The sequence below is a fragment of the Delphinapterus leucas genome, chromosome 3 (assembly GCF_059928025.1).
Source record: "Delphinapterus leucas isolate spDelLeu-1000000601 "Yukka" chromosome 3, BTC_Dleu_Yukka2, whole genome shotgun sequence".
Classification (NCBI taxonomy): domain Eukaryota; kingdom Metazoa; phylum Chordata; class Mammalia; order Artiodactyla; family Monodontidae; genus Delphinapterus; species Delphinapterus leucas.
In genome coordinates, this window is record NC_143131.1 from 51,737,144 (window position 1) to 51,757,958 (window position 20,815).

Consider the following 20,815-nt stretch of genomic DNA (forward strand, 5'->3'; position numbering starts at 1 on the left):
ACCACCACACCAATAGAGCACCAGTATCATAAAATTGTATTGCAGCTGAAATAGCTACAAGATGCCAACTCTCTCTGAGGAGGAGTATGTATGGCACAGTCAAGAAGGGAGACAAAAGCAAAGACACTAAAGGTATCTGGAGAGTAGTATCTAAGGCTATAGCAAACATTAAACACAGCCCAACTCCTATCTAGATTAACTTAAAATCTCACCCTGAAGGACTATTCACTTCAGTTCCAGCTGTCAAATACATCAGGTCCAGGCTCAACAAGAAAAAAATATAAGCCATGATAAAAGGCAAGAAAAAACAAAGTCTGAATAGATAAAATAAGCATCAACCACACTCAAATGTTTTATAGATTTTGGAATTACCAGACAAGGAATTCAAAATAACTGTTTAATATGTTAAGGGCTTTAATTGAAAATGTAAACAACAGGCAGGAACAGATGAGTAATGTAAATAGAAAGGGGAATTCTAAGAAACATTTAAAAAGAAATGTTACAAATTAAAAATACTATAACAGAACTGAAGAATACCTTCTATGGACTCATCGATAGAATGGACATGGTATAGAAGAAAATTAGTGAGCTTGAAAATATATCAATAGAAACTTCACAAACTGAAATACAAAAAGAACTTTTAAAAAAGAAGAAAGAAAGACCAGAATGTCCAAGAACTGTTGGACGCTTTTAAAAGATGAGACACAATGACTGGCTGGTATACCAAAGGGAAGAGAAGGCGGAAACAGAGCAGAAGAAATACTTGAAGTAATAATGGCTGAGAATTTTTTCAGAATAAATTACAGACACCAAATCATGAATCTAGGAACCTAAAGAGCATCAAGCAGGATAACTACCAAAAGTCTATACCTAAGTATATCATATTCAAAATGCAAAGTAACTAAGACAAAGAGAAAAATCTTGAAAGAAGTTAGAGGAAAAATTAACACATTATCTATAGAGGAACAAGCATAAGGATTTCATTAGCCTTCTTGTCCAAAACAATGCAAGCAAGAGGACAGTAGTGAAATACTTAAGGTGTTAAAAGTAAAATCCACCCACCTATAATTCTGCATCCAGTGAAACCACTCTTTAAAAGTGAAAGAGAAAAACTGAAGGCCTGCCCTGAATAAAATGTGAAAGAAGTTATTCAGGGAGAAGGAAAATAAGTCAGCAACTCAGACCCATATAAACAGAGGAAGAGTGTCAGAGAAAGAATAAAGGCAAAAGGAAATTTTTATTTTTCTTATTCCTAATTGGCCTAAGAGATAACTGGTTCAAAGTAGTACTAGTAATAATGTATTGAGCGATCATAGCATATGGATAAGTGAAATGAATGACAATAACGTTATAAGGAATGGGAGGAAGGAATAGGGAATACTCTGTTACAAGGCACCTATACTACCTGTGAAGCAGCATAATGCTATTAAATTCAACTTGGTTGTAAATATATATTTCAAATTCAAGCCAACACTAAAAAACATAAAAGATGCATAATTGATAGGATAAGAAGTGAGAAAAATGGACTCATAAAATGCTCAAGTAAAAACAGAGAAGGCAGAAAAAGAGAAGAAAAATAAGTTAAAACACACACACACAAGCACAATGAAAAGTTACAAATACGGTAGCTATTTATTCAATTATATAAATAATCACTTTAAATGTGAATAGTTTACAAACACCAATTAAAACATAGAGTGATTAAAAAAAATAGGAGCCAGCTATATATTGTCTACAAGACCTTTAAGTATAAAGACACAAATGGGGTAAAAGCAAAGGGATGCAGAAAGCTGTACTATGTTAACACTGATCAAAAGTAGCAAAAGTTGATTAATCAAAAGTAGATTAATTTTAGAAAAAACAGGCTTCAAAACAAGGAATAAGGATACAGTGGTCAATTCTTCAAGAGGACACAATAATCTTTAACATGTATGTACCTAACAGAACATCAAAATACATGAGGTAAGATCTGATAGAAATGCAAGGAGAAATAGACAAAACCACAAGGAGTCACCACTACACAACTGTTAGAATGGCTAAAATAATGTTAAAAAATGGCAATATCATTTAAAGATGCATGGTAACTGGAACTATCAACATTTGCTAATGTGAAGGCAAAATGGTAATACCATTTTGGAAAACAGTTTGGTAGTGTCCTATAAAGTTACGCATACAGCTGTCATATCACCCAGCCATCCCACCATTTCCAGGTACTTACCCAATAATTAAAACTTACGTTCACACAAAAACTTGCACTTGAATATTTGTAACACTATTCAAAATTGCCAAATTTTTAAACACAGATGTTCTCCTATTGTTGAATGCATTTTTCAAAAGCCTGTGATATTTCCATATGATGAATGCAACTCAGCAATAAAAGTGAGCTATTAATATACATAATAACATGGATTAATCTTAAATGCATTTTCCTAAGTTTGTTGAAGTCAAACCTCAAAGGCTACATATTGTATGATTACATTTATGTGACACTCCAGGAAAGGCACAGCTATAGAGAAGGAAATAGATAAATGACTGCCAGGGTTTAGGGGTAAAGGGAGGGTTGGCAATAAATGGGAAAACAAGCAAATTTGGGGTGTGTGGAATGGTTCTAAATGGAACTGTTGCAGTGTACACACAACTCTGCATTTATCAGTACACATAAAACCAAACACCACAGGGTGAATTTTATTGTATGCAAATTTAAAATAAATAGGACAAAGGTGGAAAGGTAGAATTCAGACTGTGACAATTGAATCTAACTATATTACAGATGAATCATATAACCACCCTAAAGAGAGTGGAGAAGAAAGGAGTGGAGCTAAATGACTGAGAAACTACATTAACTGCATACTGTAAGGTTAATACAAAAATAACTATACATAAACACTATACTCTAGTTGGTAAATTTGCTCCTCATAGGAGTGAACTTTAGCAATTCTTAAATTATTTGTACACGATGTTTGAACAAATAAGTAAATATACTGTAGATAATGAGAGCTAGATCTCCCACTGCTGGAGAGAGAAGTTACAAATAAAGAAAAGATGAAATGCAGAATGAAACTTGTTGAGCTTAATTGGAACTGGAGTTATCACTATGTGCTCATTAAATATGAATATATATGAATATATGTGAGTACATATAGATCTATTGATGAATGCTGAAATTAGAGGGTAAAAGTTTAAACATAAACAGGATATTGCATAGTTTTAAATATATCTCCTCAAATAGTAACTTTAGACTGGAGAATCCTGTGAGGCACCACCTTAACCAAATGATAAAAGTCAACGCCACCAGTAACATATATCAATATTATGTACTTCCTGAATGGATGCATGAAAATGGCTCATCACCTCTGTGATATCCTTCCAAATAATTCATGACCCAACTTAACCAAGAGAAAACATCAGACAAACTTGAATAAAGGGACATTTCACAAAAATAAGTGGGCAATACTCTTCAAAAATATTAGGGTCATGAAATAAAAGGAACAATGAGAAAACTGCCACAAACTGAAGAAAACTAAGGACACATGAGGACATGGTGATGAAAAGCACCTTGGGATCTTAGGTTAGATCCTGGAAAAAAATGGTGAAAATCTGAATGAATTCTGCAGGTTAGTTAGTAGTATTATACCAAAGGCAATTTTCTAGTATTAATACTTATTCAAAGGTTATTATGATCTTATCATGAGGGGAAGTTGAGTGAAGGGTATATGGGAATTCTTTTTACTAGTTTCCCAACTGCTGTAAGTCTATAATTATCTCAAAATTAATAAAAATAAAATAAATGTCTAAGGACTCAAAGACTTGATAGATAGATGATAGACAGATGAGAAACACTTCTATAAGTACTGAAACCATGTAAAACATAAAATCATGTAAACTGTAAAAGTATTGAATATCAGAGGGGTAAATTTAAAATAAGTTGTAGTGTCAGAGTCCTGGAAGTAAATAGAGGGCGCACTCAAAAGTGTTTAACTGAATAGAATATGAAGGGAGTATTGACAGAAGTGCGGGCAGGACTAAGAGAACAAACAAGAAATCTTTAATAGAACTTGGCCTGAAGGATTAAGAAGATGGAACAATATTCCTGGAGCCCAGCTGAGACTGAGGATGTTAGAAGAGGAATTATGCTCAGACGTGGGTGAGTGCCAGAATCATGGCAAGGCATGGAGGAAATAAGAAGATAAATATCCCAGACTCTCTCCTCTCATTCCTTCCAAACTCCTTCCAATGCCTCTCACTGGTCAAACGCAACTGGTGGAAAGAAGGCAAAGAAGTTCAAGGGATACTGCCCATAGAGATCCCCCATCCTGAACACAGACTAGGGCAGAGAAGGGCACAAAGATGGATCTGGAAGGAGTGGGGATAGGGCAAACAGAAAATCCATCACATATTCCATGCTTCTGTTCATTTTGCAACTAGCAAAAATTGGAAATACTTCATCGAGACATAAAAGCAAAACAGGGAAAAAAATGTGAAAAAAGTTTTTGAAAATATGAAGTTATTATGACATAATCACACCATTTCTACCCAGCTGATACCCTGCTTTCCTTCTTACACACACATTCTAATTTATGTCAACACTTGCATGCACTTGGATTTCTCTTCTCCAGTTTTTCAATATTAAGAAATGATTTCTTAATAAGTGAAATTATATTCAACATGTGTCAAAATATATTTCCATTTTTTTCCTTTCTAGTGATTAATCTTTCACCCTATAGCTTCTTCATTTATCTGATTCAGAATTCCTGGGTAAGTCTGGAGTGAAGAGTTCAAAGAAAAAGAGTAATATTTAGCACATAGAAATTGTTTGGGATGATCCTCCCTGACAGCCAAGCATTTCCATGTAGTGGCAATTAGGAATAGAAGTATAATTTCTCAGGTTCCTTAATAATGTTCAAGGAAGAACATTCTCCTAGTGGGACAAATGTAGTGAAAGGAAAAGAGAAAAAGTGTGAACTTGAAGTCATTGATGATAGCCTGATCCCCTAAAAACTCCAGTTTCTCAGTGCCTAGAGCACTGCCTGAAAAATCAATTTATTAAACAGATGAATACCCTAAAGTCACCCATGAGAAGCTCTAAGCAACCCCAAAGAGAATCCACTTGGGAAGGAGAAGAGGATTATAGGAGCTCAGTTATCTTTATGTGCCTTGGGTACTTTTTAAGGCAGAGCTAAATTTTTATCCTGGAAGAAAATAGGTTTCCTCTCCTCCTTAAATTCAATGACTAAGAGAGCCTGCTTTGAGATATAAAAATGGTAAAGTGTAATGTTCACTAAGTACTGACCAAGTGGGCCTACATTTCTCCTCAGCTTGACTAGACAGAACTTAGGTGGGCTTCCTCCTGACTCTAGGTCCCTGACCTCACTTTTCTTAGAGCATTTACTTTAGAAAACTTCACTGCAAACTGCTTCTCTTCCCTTTTGAGATGTAAACCTTCTCCGAGCCCCTTGCCAGTTTTACAACCCAGAAATGTCTTTCTCAAAAACCTGGGAGGCATCCCTTCAGAATGTAACCATCAAGAAAGCTAGGCTCCCTATACCTCAATCTCTGAGGGAGGGTAGGCACCTAATTTCCCTAAGTGACAATTAGCAAATACAGATGACCTAAACACACTGACCAACCTCCCCTCCTAAAAGCCTCCAAATGCTCTTCCATTAGCTAAACAGCATTAAAAAACCCTCCTACATTTTGTTTCAGTGTGTTGAGTTCAATCTCTCTCCCCTGTTGCAATAGTTTTAAAGTCTTCCTTGACATTTTTAACAAGTGTCCAGTACGTCTCTTGACAGTGTTTATCATGTACCAGGCACTCTATTAAGCTTTTTGGAGGCATTACCTTGTTCAATCCTCATGATAATTCTCAAAGTAGGTGTTAATTATCATCGCCAGGCCAGAATTACAATTACAGGCAAGAATATTGAAACTACAAGAGTTTTATTAACTTGCCAAGAATCACGCCGTTTTTTAAGAGGAAGAGCCTGAAGAGACTTATTTTTAATCATTACATCATGTATATCCTGAAAAAATAAGAGAGTCTTCCAACAGGGTGTAGCCAATGTTGATTTTAAAAATACCACTCTTCTTGGAACCATGATTTTATTCAGGTTTTATTTGACCCTTATAATGTAAGGAAAGGTAAGAAGCTTAAAGGAGCCAAACACTCTAAAAAAGCCACCAAACACCCTTCCAGAAGAGGTAGATAAGCTCGGAAACTAGCATATTATATTCAGGTCCCTCTGAAAGCAACACTAAGAGCCTGATTATAGCACTTGTCTCATATGTCCTCTCAAGAGTTTCAAAATTAGTTGATTCTTAGTAGACAGGGTGGGGTGGGGGTGGGGAAGAGATCCCATATTGTTTTAATTTCCCACCACCTATCCCTTTCCTTTGATGTATTTGCCCCTCCCCACCCTACTAGTTTGTGCATTTAGATATACATATAAATAACATACACATGTAGATAGATAGTAGATAGATAGATAGGCTTATATGTGTGTACATATTTTCAAAAATTGGAGCCAAACATTTGTGACCGCCTGGAGGGGTGGGATAGGGAGGTTGGGAGGGAGGGAGACGCAAGAGGGAAGAGATATGGGAACATATGTATATGTATAACTGATTCACTTTGTTATAAAGCAGAAACTAACACACCATTGTAAAGTAATTATACCCCAATAAAGATGTTAAAAAAAAAAAGACAACCCTCAGAATGGGAGAAAATATTTGCAAATGAAGCAACTGACAAAGAATTAATCTCCAAAATTTACAAGCAGCTCATGCAGCTCAATATCAAAAAACAAACAACCCAATCCACAAATGGGCAGAAGACCCAAATAGACAATTCTCCAAAGAAGATTTACAGATTTCCAACAAACACATGAAAACATGTTCAACATCAAGAGAAATGCAAATCAAAACTACAATAAGGTATCACCTCACACCACTCAGAATGGCCATCATCAAAAAATCTACTATCAATAAATGCTGGAGAGGGTGAGGAGAAAAGGGAACCCTCTTGCACTGTTGGCAGGAATGTAAATTGATACAGCCACTATGGAGAACAGTATGGAGGTTCCTTAAAAAACTACAAATAGAACTACCATAGGACCCAGCAATCCCACTACTGGGCATATACCCTGAGAAAACCATAATTCAAAAAGATTCATGTATCACAATGTTCATTGCAGCTCTGTTTACAATAGCCAGGACATGGAAGCAACCTAAGTTTCCAACAACAGATGAATGGATAAAAAAGGTGTGACACATATATACAATGGAATATTAGTCAGTCATAAAGAGAAAAGAAATTAAGTGATTTGTAGTGAGGTGGATAGACCTAGAGACTGTCATACAGAGTGAAGTAAGCCATAAAGAGAAAAATAAATACTGTATGCTAACACATATATATGGAATCTAAAAAAAAAAGAGTTTCTGAAGAACCTAGGGGCAGGACAAGAATAAAGACACAGACGTAGAGAATGGACTTGAGGACATGGGAAGGGGGAAGGGTAAGCTGGGATGAAGTGAGAGTGTGGCATGGACTTATATATACTACCAAATGTAAAATAGATAGCTAGTAGGAAGGAGCTGCATAGCACAGGGAGATCAGCTCGGTGCTTTTTGACCACCTAGAGGGGTGGGATAGGGATGGTGGGAGGGAAACGTAAGAGGGAGGAGTTATGGGGATATATGTATATGTATAGCTGATTCATTTTGTTATAAAGCAGAAACTGACACACCATTGTAAAGCAGTTATACTCCAATAAAGATATTACAAAAACAAACAAACAAACAAAAAATTGGAGCCAAACAATACTTAGCTAATAATTTAATCCATTGTTGCAATGCCATTATTCAAGTAAAGCCTGTTACTTATTTTTTCTCATGACTATTTTATAATTTAAATCTTTGTAGAGTTTTAATCTATTTAACATTTTAATTCTATTCTTTTATTTTAATTCTTTTAGTTTTATTTTGCATTCAACTTACACCATGTTTAAAATGTTTACTGTATTTCCCCTCTCCTGCTCCTCTTCTCCAGCCCATAAAGGAGACTGTTCCTCTGTCTTGCCCTAAGCTACTGTGCTAGTCACTCCTTTTTAGCCATTCCTCGACCTATAATGAGTCATTCATTCTTTAGGGAAGGTCCTTAAAACAATCCTCTCCTCAGAGCCACAATTTACCATGTGCAGATAGTTCATTTATTTTACTAGAAAAAAATGGTGGTGTGGTGAAAGAAAAATGTTGCAAACCAAAAAGTGAGGCCACTAAAAAAGGAACATAAAAACAATCATGTTAGAAAAAAATCAGAAATTGAGAATGAGTAGAAAATAGCAAGAACTGTGGCGATAATCAAAATAAGAATTTAGAAATAATTTAGAAAATAAACAGAAATAATATGGAAGAAATAAACCTGGAGAGAACCAATAGACAAGAAATCCAAATCAGGATAAAAGGAAGCTGCTGATGAAGGCAGTGAGAAGGGGAGTGAAGATACAGCTATATTTACGTCAGTGGTAGCCCTCTTTCTTTCTTCCTTTGACTCTGTTCTGATAAAGACAACCTTCTTTTTGGCAGATGTGTTGAAGAGGGTTCATGTTTGTTGTTGATGGTTCACCCCCTCCAACCCCACATGTTTTAGCAGCCTTAGGCAAGCAATGTCTTTGCCTGCTGGCCTCAGGGATGCTGTATTGGTATTGTTCAAATATTTTGAAGTATATCAACTCACTATAAAAAATTCTGGTCTCATTTTTTTCAGGACTAGAGGCATTCTTATCAATGTACACAACATAACAAATCCTTTCTTCATAGCTGGAGCTCTTACTTGAGGAAGATAGGCACAGATTTGACTAATATTATCCCAAAATGAACAGAAAGCATTACAACTATACTTCGGGGAAAAAGAGGATTTCTTTGGACTCAGAGACCTTATTAGAAATAGTTCAGCTGGTAATAGCTGTCCCACGATTCACACAATAGAAATCTCTGGTGAACATTTTGAAAACTAGTTTTCCAATTTCCTATGTGAATTCATTAATTGCTTCAGTACCTATTCAAACATTTCTGTCTTCCTTTTATAATTTACCAGCTATTTTCCTACACATTGAAATAGTCTAGAGTATTAGAGCCTTCAGTGTATATAAAGGATAATGTATTCTTTATGTAACATTTTCAGCATGTAAAATTAAAAATGCCCAAGTAAACTAAGATGTCAGGTTGAAAATTAGGTAAGAGAGAAAGTTCAAAATGAATTTTCCAATCAAAGACAAGTTCCAAATGTATCCTTTCTGTGAGACATCTTAAAGAATTATATGATGAAAAAATAATAAACAAAAGTTTGGGTCAATGTTTCAACAGTTTACTTAATAATGAGGTAATCCCTGCCCCCCTAAAATACTGACACCAAGATAAACTTAGATATCCAATAAGGTATATACTTTAATACATTTTAATACATTGTGAGTTTATGAGATATCCCTACGGAAATTTCATTCCTTTTTTAAAAGATTTAAATATTATTAACAACAATGAAATAGTTAATGTGACTTTCAATATTTCTGACTTATAAAGATCCCTTGTTAATACCCACGTATTATGATATGAATTTATTCAAATTACATTCCTGAAAAGTCACAGGAGAACGTTGTATCTCATGGGTATATATGGTCAGTGAAGACATATGGTACTTAGAAAGGAGAATACTATTTATCACATTTCTCACCAGAACCCACTGTTACTCTTAGGGAAGCCTTGATTATAAGCAACCCAGATGCCTAATGGATTTTTCAAATCCTATGCGAGAATCTCAAAATCAAATACAAATCTTTTAAGGTCTCAAGCCAGGGTTCATTACAATATATAAAACACTTATCAACAGAAAACTTTTCCTTCCTTCTCTCTCTCCTTATTTCCCTTCCTGTCTTCCTTCCCTCCCTCCCTCTCCCTTTTTACCTTGCTTCTTTAATGTAAAATTAATCTTTATTTTTTTCATATATGATATATTCAAATAATAAAGTTATTACCCAGCAACTCAGGATTTCTATCTAATTTATTATATAAAGTATGCTGGGTATTAGAATTATGAGGTTTATTTTTTCTCCTCTTTTTCTGACTTATCCAAATAGTCTGAGTTAGTGTGAAAGAGGAAAGGTTACTTGTTTCTTCATTCTGAGCTGAACAAATAAGAATGATCAAATTCACAGAAGACTCACATTCAGGATTCTAGGCTAATGCATCTTTAGGGCCCTAAATAAAAAGAGGATAGATCCCAAAATCTGGAGGGGAAATCATTTCTTTCATTTTCTTGGACCAAAAATGGAAGAAAACTATCCACCTGCAAAAAACTACATCTGCTTTTACATGCTGCAAATAGGGAATTTTCCCATGCTTTTCTTTCCTCCTTGTACATTCTTGCCAGGTACATTTTAGAAGAGAAATTAATTAGTCACTACTTAGAAAGTATCTAAACATTGGTGTGCAAATGTAGGATTCTGCCTATCAGGAGTATCTTAAACTCTTCTTGACAAAAGCAAGAGTTAAGAAATAGTTGTAACACTTTAGGGTTGTAAATCATGTTTCCAACAAACATTTATGAGTTATATAATATATTCGAAGCACAAATCTAGATGCTGCAGGGGTTTCAAAAACATAAGATGGACCTCTAGCTTCAGCATTCTTAGGTTTAGTACAGGAAATAAGAAAGGTAAATAAATGTTATGTGATAGTTCGAGAATTGTTAAATAAAGCATTACAGCTGATAAAAGATAATAGTATATCTGGTGGAAGAAATCATGGAAGGCTCCATGAGAAGCTAACATGTGATCTGGTCATAGATGGACTGAGTTCCAACTCTGAGATGGAAGGGAAGGTGATTTCAAGGAGAGAGAACTAAGAGCTTTCTGTTGAAAAGGCTTCTTGACTCAGGCAAGAAGAGTGCCTGATTGACTAATGATCTACCATGGATGGAAGAAGAATGCTGTCATACATTATTTGTCAAATTTGGATAAAAAATAAATTCTTACAGAAATTAAATAAGGGAGAAATTATTGGAGAGAAGGATGAGCTAAGTAGTGAATCCTGTCTCTCTGATCTTTCTTTTGCCTAATCCACTTTGGAATTAGATGAAAATTTGTTTTGATGATAATGTCCATAAATGCATATGAGCTGATGATGACATACTTTTACAGCCTCAGCTCTTATCACCACAGTCTCTCATAACAAAGCCCCAGTTAAACAAAACTATTTCTTTTTGAGGACATGTGTCCCATCATGCATTGAATTTTTCATATGCTATCAATATTGGTTATTTGTTGCTGCATAACAGACCAACCCAAAACTCTGTAACTTAAAACAGCAATAATATATTCTTACAGCTCATTCATCTATGCATTGGCTGGGGATCAGCTGATCTAGAATGGGATCAGCTGATCTCAGTTTGGTTCAGTTGTGCATCTGGAGGTGGGCTGGTGTTTGGCCTAGGTTGGGCTTGGCTGGTGAAACTTAGCTGTGGCAGTTCTGCTCCATTTGTCTCTCGTTTTCTTCCTGCGACTAGTAGGCTATTTTGGGCATATCCTTCTCTCTGTGATAACAGCATGACAAGCAAACACTAAGGCTTAAAGCCAATGCTCAAATCACCAAGTTACATGACAAGAAACATTAGAACAGGGAAGGCTGAAGATCTGGGCCTTTAATAGAATTTGCCAAACTGTTTTTATGTCAATAGTACCGCAGTATGAGGTAAACTGCTCAAACATATCATCAATGGTTTTCTTTCCTGTTGTCTATATATATAAATACAGTTCTGTCTAAAGGAGGTCAGGAATGTGTTATGGGACCTGTGTGCAACAGAGAATAAGGCAAACATCAAAAACAAAGGCAGAACAGGATTCTGCAAAGAAGGAACGGGTAATAATGTGGACAAAGGAATAGGTCACAAAAGAAGGTAAGGCAAAGAGACTAAAGGCCCCAAAAGGGAAGCCACAATGAAAGAAGTAAGAGCTGTAGAGACATAAGCTGAGAAAATGAGAATAATAACTGGTCCCACTTCACGTGGGAAGAGGAAATTAGGGCAGAGCTACTTGCTCGGCTCAGACTGAATAGACTATTAATAACTGTGCAGGAAAAATTTTAAAGTAAAAATTTCTGGAGAAACAATGAGCATATTAATAGCAACAGCTACATATTTGGTCTCAATATTTGCATACTCCACCATTAGCGAAGCCACTGATGCTTCTCAAGTTAACAACCATGACAAGTAAGAAAGAGTAAGGAGAAAACTAAGTTGTACAAATCTTATCAGAAAATATCCATATTACCAGCCCATTCATATCCTGTAAATATATCCATAAGAAAAATTTTAACTATCAACAAATTGAAACAGTGAAGTTTTATAAGAAATACATCACTACTTAGATATCTGCCTCGTTTTTCACAAATATGGATTTTTTTGAAAGAAACCTGCCTGGGGAAAAAAAAAGACAAATTCAAGCTCTAGATAGAGACAATAGATATTGTGCAAATCTGAAAATATCCACTGCTCCTTTCATCTAGAAAACTGTTAACTTTTCAAAGTACCTGCAACTCAGTGACATGGATATATTACAAACCCAGAAACAGAATAAAGACAGAGCAATTGAAAAGCTGTGCCAATAAATTTATGGGATGCCTCTGAGAAAGAGCAAAATGTTTATGAGCAAACATAATATACAAATGTTTTTTAGGAAAACTCCCTCAGGTTTTAGTATATATGACTTTTTAATGGAAAAATTACAGACAACTACATAAAAAAGAATAATAATAAGAGCCCATGTCCTCAATGGTGCGATGAAGTTTCAGGACACTTAGGCATGATTATTAATTCCTTACCTGAAATCCCACAGAGGAAGAAGCTACAGGACCAGGTTTGTTAATAACCTACTCACATAGTTTCTACCCCATTGTGATCTGTTACCACTCTCAGGATGAGTTCAGCAGTAGGCAGAATTTTATCCAACACACTGCCTTTAGAGGGTAAGGATGGGACATATAAATGATAAATAGGTTTGCTTATGGAGAAGTGTACAGAGTTAAACTCTCTGGAAGTTACCCCCTCCGTTTTTTTTTAAATTAAATTTAATTTTTTATACAACAGGTTCTTATTAGTTATCTATTTTATACATATTAGTGTATATATATCAATCCCAATCTCCCAATTCATCCACAACTACCCCCCCGCCCCCCCCCACTTTCCCGCCTTAGTGTCCTTATGTTTTTTGTCTACATCTGTATCTCTATTTCTGCCTTGCAAATCGGTTCATCTGTACCATTTTTCTAGATTCCACATAAATGCATTAATATACAATATTCGTTTTTCTCTTTCTGATTTACTTCACTCTGTATGACAGTCCCTAGGTCCATCCATGTCTCTACAAATGACCCAATTTCATTCCTTTTCATGGCTGAGTAATATTCCATTGAATATATGTACCACATCTTTATCTATTTCTCTGTTGAAGAGCATTTACCTTGCTTCCATGACCTAGCTATTGTAAACAGTGCTGCAATGAACACTGTGGAACATTACTCTTTTTGAATTACGGTTTTCTTGGGGTATATGCCCAGTAGTGGGATTGCTAGGTCATTTGGTAATTCTATTTTTAGTTTCTTAAGGAATCTCCATACTGTTTTCCAAAGTGGCTGTATCAATTTACATTCCACCAACAGTGTAGGAGAGTTCCCTTTTCTCCACACCCTCTCCAGCATTTGTTGTTTGTAGATTTTCTGATGATGCCCATTCTAACTGGTTTGAGGTGATACCTCATTGTAGTTTTGATTTGCATTTCTCTAAGAATTAGTGGTGTTGAGCAGCTTTTCATGTGCCTCATGGCCATCTGTATGTCTTCTTTGGAGAAATGTCTATTTAGGACTTCCACCCATTTTTTAATTGAATTGTTTGTTTTTTTAAAAATATTGAGCTGCATGAACTGTTTATATATTTTAGAGATTAATCCTTTGTCTGCTGTTTTATTTGCAAATATTTTCTCCCATTCTGAGGGTTGTCTTTTCATCTTGTGTATAGTTTCCTTTGCTGTACAAAAGGTTTTAAGGTTCATTAAGCCCCATTTGTTTATTTTTGTTTTTATTTCCATTACTCTAGGAGGTGGGTCAAAAAAGATCTTGCTGTGATTTAAGTCAAAGTGAGTTCTTCCTATGTTTTCCTCTAAGAGTTTTATAGTGTCCAGTCTTACATTTAGGTCTCTAAACCATTTTGAGTTTATTTTTGTGTATGGTGTTAGGGACAGTTCTAATTTCATGTTTTTTACATGTAGCTGTCCAGTTTTTCCAGCACCACTTATTGACAAGGCTGTCTTTCCTCCACTGTATATTCTTGCCTCCTTTCTCAAAAATAAGGTGACCATATGTGTGTGGGTTTATCTCTAGGCTTTAAATCCTGTTACATTGATCTATATTTCTGTTTTTGTGCCAGTACCATACTGTCTTGATTACTGCAGCTTTGTAGTACAGTCTGAAGTCCAGGAGCCTGATTCCTCCAGTTCCATTTTTCTTTCTCAATATTGCTTTGGCTATTCAGGGTCTTTTGTGTTTCCATACAAGTTGCGAAATTTTTTGTTCTAGTTCTGTAAAAAATGCCATTGGTAATTTGAAAGGGCTTGCATTGAGTATGTATATTTCTTTGGGTAGTATAGTCATTTTCAAAATATTGATTCTTCCAATCCAAGAACACAGTATATCTCTCCATCTGTTTGTGTCATCTTTGATCTCTTTCATCAGTGTCTTATACTTTTCTGAGCTCAGGTCTTCCACCTCCTAAGGGAGGTTAATTCCTAGGTATTTTATTCTTTTTGTTGCAATGGTGAACTGGAGTGTTTCCTTGATTTCTCTTTCTGATCTTTCATTGTTAGTGTAAAGGAATACAAGAGATTTCTGTGCATTAATTGTGTACCCTGCAACTTTACCAGATTTATTGATTAGCTCTAGTAGTTTCTGGTGACATCTTTACCATTCTCTATGTATAGGATCAGGTCATCTGCAAACAGTGAGAGTTTTAATTCTTCTTTTCCAATTTGGATTCCTTTTATTTCTTTTTCTTCTCTGATTGCCATGGCTAGGACTTCCAATACTATGTTGAATAACAGTGGCGAGAGTGGACATCCTTGCCTTGTTCCTGATGATAGAGGAAATGCATTCAGTTTTGCACCACTGAGAATGATGTTTGCTGTGGGTTTGTCATATATGGCCTCTATTATGTTGAGGTAGCTTCCCTCTATGCCCACTTTCTGGAGAGTTTTTAATCATAAATGGGTGTTGAATTTTGTCAAAAGCTTTTCCTCCATCTATTGAGATGATCATGTGGTTTTTATTCTTCAGTTGTTAATATGCTGTATCACATTGATTGATTTGCGTATATTGAAGAATCCTTGCATCCCTGGGATAATCCCACTTGATCATGGTGTATGATCCTTTTAATGTATCATTGGATTCTGTTTGCTAGTGTTTTGTTGAGGATTTTTGCATCCATATTCATCACTGATATTGGTCTTCAATTTTCTTTTTTTGTAGTATCTTTGTCTGGTTTTGGTATCAGGGTGATGGTGGCCTCATAAAGTGAGCCTGGGAGTGTTCCTCCCTCTGCAATTTTTTGGAAGAGATTGATAAGGATGGGTGTTAGCTCTTCTCTAAATGTTTGATAGAATTCACCTGTGAAGCCATCTGGTCCTGGACTTCTGTTTGTTGGAAGATTTTTCATCACAGTTTCAATTTCATTACTTGTGATTGGTCTGATCATACTTTCTATTTATTCCTGGTTCAGTCTTGGAAAGACAAATTTCTAAGAATTTGAACATTTCTTCCAGGTTGTCCATTTTATTGGCACAGAGTTGCTTGTAGTAATCTTTTATGATACTTTGTATTTCTGCACTGTCCATTGTAACTTCTTTTTTCATTTCTAATTTTACTGATTTGAGTCCTCTCACTCTTTTTCTTGATGAGTCTGGCTAATGGTTTATCAATTTGGTTTATGTTTTCAAAGAACCAGCTTTTAGTTTTATTGATCTTTACTACCGTTTTCTATTTCATTTATTTCTGCTCTGATCTTTATGTTTTCTTTCCTTCTACTGACTTTGGGTTTTGTTTGTTCTTCTTTCTGTAGTTCCTTTAGGTGCAAGGTTAGATTGTTTATTTGAGATTTTTCTTGTTTCTTGAGGTAGGCTTGTATAGCTATAAACTTCCCTCTTAGAACTGCTTTTGCTGCAGCCCATAGGTTTTGGATCATCATGTTTTCATTGTCATTTATCTCAAGGTATTTTTTGATTTCCTCTTTGATTTCTTCAATATCTCTTGGGTATTTAGTAATGTACTGCTTAGCCTCCATCTGTTTGTGTTTTTTATGTTTTTCTTTTCCCTGTAATTGATTTCTAATCTCATAGCACTGTTGTCAGAGAAGATGTTTGATAAGATTTCAATTTTCTTAAATTTACTGAGGCTTGTGACCCAAGATATGAGCTATCCTGGAAAATGTTCTATGTGCACTTGAGAAAAAAGTGTAATCTGCTGTTTTTGGATGGGATGTCCTATAAATATCAACTAAAACTGTCTGGTCTTTTGTGTCATTTAAATCTCGTGTTTCCTTATTAATTTTCTGTCTTCATGGTCTGTCCGTTGGTGTGAGGTGTTAAAGTCTCCCCACTATTATTGTGTTACTTTTTAGTTCCTCTTGTATAACTGTTAGTATTTGCCTTATTTATTGAGGTGCTCCTATGTTGGGTGCATAGATATTTTTAATTATTATATCTTCTTCTTGGATTGATCCATTGATCATTATGTAGTGTCCTTCCTTGTCTCTTGTAATATTATTTATTTTAAAATCTATTTCATCAGATATGAGTTTGCTACTCCAGTTTTCTTTTGATTTCCATTTGCATGGCATAACTTTTTCCATCCCGCCACTTTCAGTCAGTATGTGTCCCTAGGTCTGAAGTGGGTCTCTTGTAAACAGCATACATATGGGTATTTTTGTATCCATTCAGTGAGCCTTTGTCTTGGCTGGAGCATTTAATCCATTCACCTTTAAGGTAATTATCGATATGTATGTTCCCATTACCATTTTCTTAATTGTTTGGGGTTTGTTTTTGTAGGTCCTTTTCTTCTCTTGTGTTTCCCACTTAGAGAAGTTTCTTCAGCATTTGTTGTAGAGCTGGTTTGGTGGTGATGAATTCTCTTAGCTTTTGCTTGTCTGTAAAGCTTTTGATTTCTCCATCGAATCTGAATGAGATACTTGCCAGTTAGAGTAATCTTGGTTGTAGGTTCTTCCCTTTCATCACTTTAAATATATCATGACTCTCTTCTGGTTTGTAGAGTTTCTGCAGAGAAATCAGCTGATAAACCTGTGGGAGTTCTCTTGTATGTTATTTGTCCTTTTTCCCTTGCTGCTTTTAATAATTTTTCTTTGTCTTTAATTTTTGTCAAGTTGATTACTATGTGTCTCAGTGTGTTTCTCCTTGGGTTTATCTTGCCTGGACTCTCTGCACTTCCTGGACTTAGGTGGTTATTTCCTTTCCCATGTTAGGGAAGTTTTTGACTATAATCTCTTCATATATTTTCTCAGGTCCTTTCTCTCTTTCTCTTCTCTTCCTGGAACCCCTATAATTTGAATGTTAGTGCATTTAACTTGTCCCAGAGGTCTCTTAGGCTGTCTTCATTATTTTCCATTCTTTTTTCTTTATTCTCTCACACGACAGTGAATTCCACCATTCTGTCTTCCAGGTCACTTATCCGTTCTTCTGCCTCAGTTATTCTGCTACTGATTCCTTCTAGTGTAGTTTTCATTTCAGTTATTGTATTGTTCATCTGTGTTTGTTCTTTAATTCTTCTAGGTCTTTGTTAAACACTTCTTGCATCTTCTCGATCTTTGCCTCTATTCTTTTTCTGTAGTCTTGGATCATCTTCACTATCGTTATTCTGAATTCTTTTTCTGAAAGTTTTCCTATCTCCGTTTCATTATTTTTCTGGGGTTTTATCTTGTTCCTTCATCTGGTACATAGTCCTCTGCCTTTTCCTTTTGTCTATCTTTCTGTGAATATGGGTTTTGTTCTCCAGGCTGCAGGATTGTAGTTCTTCTTGTTTCTGCTGTCTGCCCTCTGGTGGATGAGGCTATCTAAGAGACTTGTGCAAGCTTCCTGATGGCAGGGACTGGTGGTGGGTAGAGCTGGATGTTGCTCTGGTGGGCAGAGCTCTGTAAAACTTTAATCTTTTTGTCTGCTGGGTGGGCCTGAGTTCCCTCCCTGTTGGTTGTTTGGCCTGAGGCAACCCAGCACTGGAAACTACAGGCCCTTTGGTGGGGCTAATTGCAGACTCTGGGAGGGCTCATGCCAAGGTGTACTTCCCAGAACTTCTGCTGCCAGTGTCCTTGTCCCCACGGTGAGCCACAGCCACCACTCCCCTCTGCAGGAGTCCCTTCAACATTAGCAGTTATGTCTGGTTCAGTCTTCTATGGGGTTACTGCTCCTTCCCCTGGGTCCCGATGCACACACTACTTTGTGTGTGACCTCCAAGAGTGGAGTCTCTATTTTCCCCAGTCCTGTCAAAGTCCTACAATCAAATCTCACTAGCCTTCAAAGTCTGATTCTCTAGGAATTCCTCCTCCCCTTCCCAGACCCCCAGGTTGGGTAGCCTGATGTGGGGTTCAGAACCTTCACTACAGTGGGTGGACTTCTGTGGTATAATTGTTCTCCAGTTTCTGAGTCATCCACCCAGTGGTTATGGGATTTGATTTTATTGTGATTGTACCCCTCCTACTATCTCATTGCAGCTTCTCCTTTGTCTTTGGATGTGGGATATCTTTTCTGGTGAATTCCAGTGTCTTTCTGTTGATGATTGTTCAGCAGTTAGTTGTGATTCCGATACTCTCGCAAGAGGGAGTGAGTACCCCCTCCTTCTTTACAGAACCCCATTATGTATTTATTTTTGATTCCATTACAAATTCTTGCTATTTGGTTTCAAATAGGGCTTCAAATATGTCTTATAAAATTTTTTAATCTCTAGTGGCAGAACTGACCACATTGCCTTTACTCAACTTTTGCCTCTAACCCTATTTTCCTTTCATGTAATTTTTGGCTACTCCCCCTTTTTAACTTACTATCCATGTAAATACTCATGTTGCTGTATTAATAGATAAGGACTACAAAGCTCTGGATGTGCATTTAAAGTGGTCTGATAGTTATATCTCACAAGACATCTGGCACTTACTTCAAATACACCATGCTCACAATAAAACTCATTTGCTCTACTTTTTAACTTACTTATATCTGTATTGATGACATCACCTACTAGAGCAAGAAAGCCATAAATACTTGAAATAGACATTCTTTTTTCTCTCATGCCCCCTGAGCCAAAAGATTGTGAGGTCCTTTGATTCTACTTCTAGAATGGTTCTTTTCCTTTTCCTCCTTTCTGGTCTCACAACCACCATGCTGTACAAGCTTTCACGATTTCTTCCTGGATGATGTAAAAGTCTCCCAATAAGCCTCCTTGTTCCTAGCTACTCCACTCCTGATACATCCTGATGCCACAACAACCTTTCAAAACTGATCTTAAGCCACCTCCCTGAAAACCTTCAATGGTGTTTTTCATAGCCTGCTCAATTATTTTTAAAACTTTTTCTTACCAAAAGCAGTGTTTCTTAAAACTAAAATAAAAAGCCGGAGCTACTCTATTTGAAGTAGAAATGCCTTAATCACTAGTTCCCCTTCCCTCAACCAGGGTAATTTCTGAAGTACTGCTGTGGAATCCATTGGCTCTATAAAATTTAACTTGACCTACAGAATAACAGAGGTTTACTTTGGCAATTTGGTCACATTTTTCCTTTCAAATGTTATTTCTCAGTATTTCATTTCATGGATCCTCCATTGTGCGCTGGAACAGACATTATTACCAAAACTTCCCTGTGGTTTACTTCCCTTGTTGCCTTCCCTAGTACCAGTAATACTCCATAGTTATGCCATAGTGCACTGGGGTAACCAAAGATCCTCAGTTAAGTGCTGTAAGATGTTTATTAAAGCACAAAATTTTTTTTTTCTCAAATGAGGAAAAGTGCTTTACAGAAAGTCTGTTAGATGGGACATCTGGTGCTATTCAGTGTAGAAAGCTGAGAGTAAGAAGAAATGGCATCACCACAAGACAATATACTTACTAGATCCTGCCAAAACTTTCCATATGAGAACATATTCAGGATAACAGAAAGTTCTACCTAGTAGTGCCAAAGTACTGGCTTGAAGGGTGATTCATGGGTACAGTATCTGTGGATCGGTGTACACCCTACAACTCTGATGCTAAAATTTGAGCGTTTGAGAATATATTAAGAACATGAAAAGTTGGATATAACTGCCTTAAATGGTGCTCCCCGTCTGCATTATACTTTCTCTAAGTATATCCATTTTGTCCCCATTCTTTGAAATCCTTCTCAAATGATACCTTGCATCCATGAAGTCTCCCCTGATTACTGTAGCAAAATGTGAACTCTTTCTTCTCTAGAATTTTCTAGATTTTTTAAAATTAATTTTTATTGGAGTATAGTTGCTTTACAATGTTGTGTTAGTTTCTACTGCACAGCAAAGTGAATCAGGGATACATATGTATATATATACCCTCTTTTTTGGGTTTCCTTCCCCAGAATTTTCTAAAAATACTTTAAATTATTTAAACTACTTTGTTTGAAAGGATCCCAATCTATATTGTATTATATTTGTGAACAAGACTGATATCCATGAAGAATCTGTAAACATCTTGAAAAGTGTTATACTTTGATTAGTATTATACC